The sequence below is a fragment of the Raphanus sativus genome, chromosome 5 (genome assembly GCF_000801105.2).
Source record: "Raphanus sativus cultivar WK10039 chromosome 5, ASM80110v3, whole genome shotgun sequence".
Classification (NCBI taxonomy): Eukaryota; Viridiplantae; Streptophyta; class Magnoliopsida; order Brassicales; family Brassicaceae; genus Raphanus; species Raphanus sativus.
In genome coordinates this window covers 20,443,635-20,446,130 of record NC_079515.1, presented here as the reverse complement: position 1 = coordinate 20,446,130, position 2,496 = coordinate 20,443,635, and the positions used below count along the sequence as shown (strand labels likewise).

The window sequence follows — 2,496 nt, the reverse complement described above, 5'->3', positions numbered from 1 at the left end:
CCATTCTTCGATTTGATTTCCAGAGACAATAGAAAAGAACAGAGATGAGCGATGGAGAGAACTCGGTGATAAAAATCGAAGAGGCTAAAAAAAACTGATACAAGAACAGAGTCGACATCCATAGAAAAAACAGAGGTAAGATAAAGAATCTAAACGATAATCTGCTCTCTTCTTTGATACGATGAATGAACTCGGTGTTAGTCCTCATAATAGTAATATAGAGAAAGATTCGATGATAGAAGAAGTAAAAGTCACCAAGGAAACAAAGTTGAACTATCTACATCTTGCGAAGGTTGATGATTTGTTATTAATTTCGATTCTCAGGGACACGCTACGGATTTGAGGACGAGGGAATCTTATGGAAGGACTGATCGGAGACGAGAAAGAGATCCAAGATCCTCGGGAGAAAAGATGGTAAAGGTACTGATCAAGAACTCACTGCTCTGTTCTTTATCATTATGATAAAAAAAAAGTGTAGACACGGTTTTCTCAGGAGAATGCAACTCAGACGAGTGAATATCCAGCTCGCACCGGTGTAGGAGATAGTTACTATTACCTAAAAAACGGTCGTTGTGGCTTTGGACTAAGTTGCAGATTCAACCATCCACCGGTGAGTGAGAACACAAAGAAAGATTACTTTACTGTGTCTTATTAGTTTCAAGATATCCTCTGTTGTCTATTGTCTTTAGTACATCGAAATCAGATGAGATATGGCATGGTGCAACCGAGTCCCTATTCAGTTTCCCCACATCTTCCTGAGAGTAGTCAGATGAGACATGAAATGGTGCAACCGAGTCCCTATCCAGGTGCAAGAGATTGTAGACAATATCTACAAACTCGGCGGTGTAGCTATTGACCTAAGTGCCGATTCAACCATCCTCATGCACCGGTAAGAAAGAAAGAAAGCAAATTATCTACACTTTTTGCTGAGTATAAGTTTCAGTCTCCTTAATGGATGGTTTATTGATGATGTGAAAAATACACATAGTTTTCCCTAATGCATGGTGGCAATCAATTCACTCCACTACATGTTCTTCAATGCGTATTTTTCACATCCACTATCAAGTGATTTGACTATATAATAAGATGTCTAGATCCTAGAGCAAATTCACAATCTTCGTGAAATCATAGTTGTGCAAAATATCAAGCAGAAAATATCCAGGAATGCGATCACTAAGATCCAATTATCAGGTCTGAAGGTTGGTCATTGCAATAAGAGACCGTCGTAACACGTATTCTTAGGTTCTGGGAAGCTACAAATGTGAAAAGGGTGGAGAGCTCATGGGTGTAGATCGGGTTTCCTCGATGAAAAGGTAACTATTCTGTAAATTCATTCGTTAATTTAAGTCTATTAGTGATTCATTTTCCGAAAGTAGCCACCTGAGAATCGGTTTTTAGTTATCAGTCGACGTTGGTTCAGAGGGTCAATGAACTGAGCGTATTTGATGTCGTAAGAAGCAATAGCCACGTCAAACTTTTGGCATCACCAGGTTCTATTCGCTTTGACGAACAGATCAAGTTTGTCCAGCTTACTGATACAACAGCCTTTATCCCGACTTAGCAGTTTAGGTTCAGCTAATGGATTTAGCTAATACAAACGTTGACTTGCTGGGTTTGTCATACTTCTCATGTTTTTATTAATCTTTAACTTTTTGGGTTGGAAATTATCGCCTCCCGAGTCACCATTTGTTTAAAATTAATCATGCAGATGAGTATCAGGCGTGTAATAGTTACAATCCAACTTCACGGGTACGGTAGCCAAATTCTTTGGTTTCAAAGTTTTAAGTTTGTATTTCTGGGTTAGTCAATGGAGTTTAGCTAATTATAAACTGTTACAACTCTGCATGGATACGGTTGGTGTGAGAGTGAATTTGATTATGCTGCAGATCAGCTTCATAAGAAATTAGAACAGTTGCTAATATCAAGAGTCATCACCCAGACTAGAGCTGAGAACAACTCAAACAACGTCTGGCCTCAAACACAGTGCAGCCTTTTGTTTGAGATGATGAACAAAAAGAAAAGAGAAGAGAATTAACAGCGGACAACCCTTCCACAAAGAGTAATTACACGACACGAGCAACAATCCATGAATGTGTCAGCGGGACCTTCACGGTTTGCGAAGATAGAGGGAGCTATTGAACCACTTCTTCAGTAAACACATACACAAACACTTTAGCTAAGATTCTCTGTGTTCTCCATGTTTTATTGTTTCAAAGGCTATGGAGCAAAAGGCGATGGTTAAAAGATAAATATATTACAACCCATTTACCACAACATTAAAAAATGGACAAGTTGCAGGTTTGGAATCATGTTCCTAATCTCTGGATTCAAGTACACTTCGTATATAAAGTTTCCATGATAGAAAGCCTTCAAGTAACGTGTTTGGACACATGCTGTAGTTCCACAGAGAAATGAGAAATTTGAAAGTTCCCAAAGTTGTAGTGTCCAAACTTCTGAAAACCGGATAGCTAGACAAACTCTTTTACTTTGTTAAAT

General features: G+C 38.6%; 1 long non-coding RNA gene across 3 annotated transcripts; it reads left to right on the top strand.

Annotated features, from left to right (window-relative positions):
* LOC130495195 (uncharacterized) lies at positions 1–2,269 on the top strand. Of its 3 annotated transcripts, XR_008934465.1 has the most exons (7): positions 1–135; positions 325–420; positions 494–610; positions 690–889; positions 1,192–1,313; positions 1,399–1,612; positions 1,709–2,269. It is a non-coding gene; the product is annotated as an uncharacterized LOC130495195 (long non-coding RNA). The 3 variants fall into 3 exon arrangements; XR_008934466.1 differs by having other exon boundaries at positions 1,406–2,269; XR_008934464.1 differs by having other exon boundaries at positions 1,399–2,269.
* Positions 2,270–2,496: the final 227 nt, after the last annotated feature.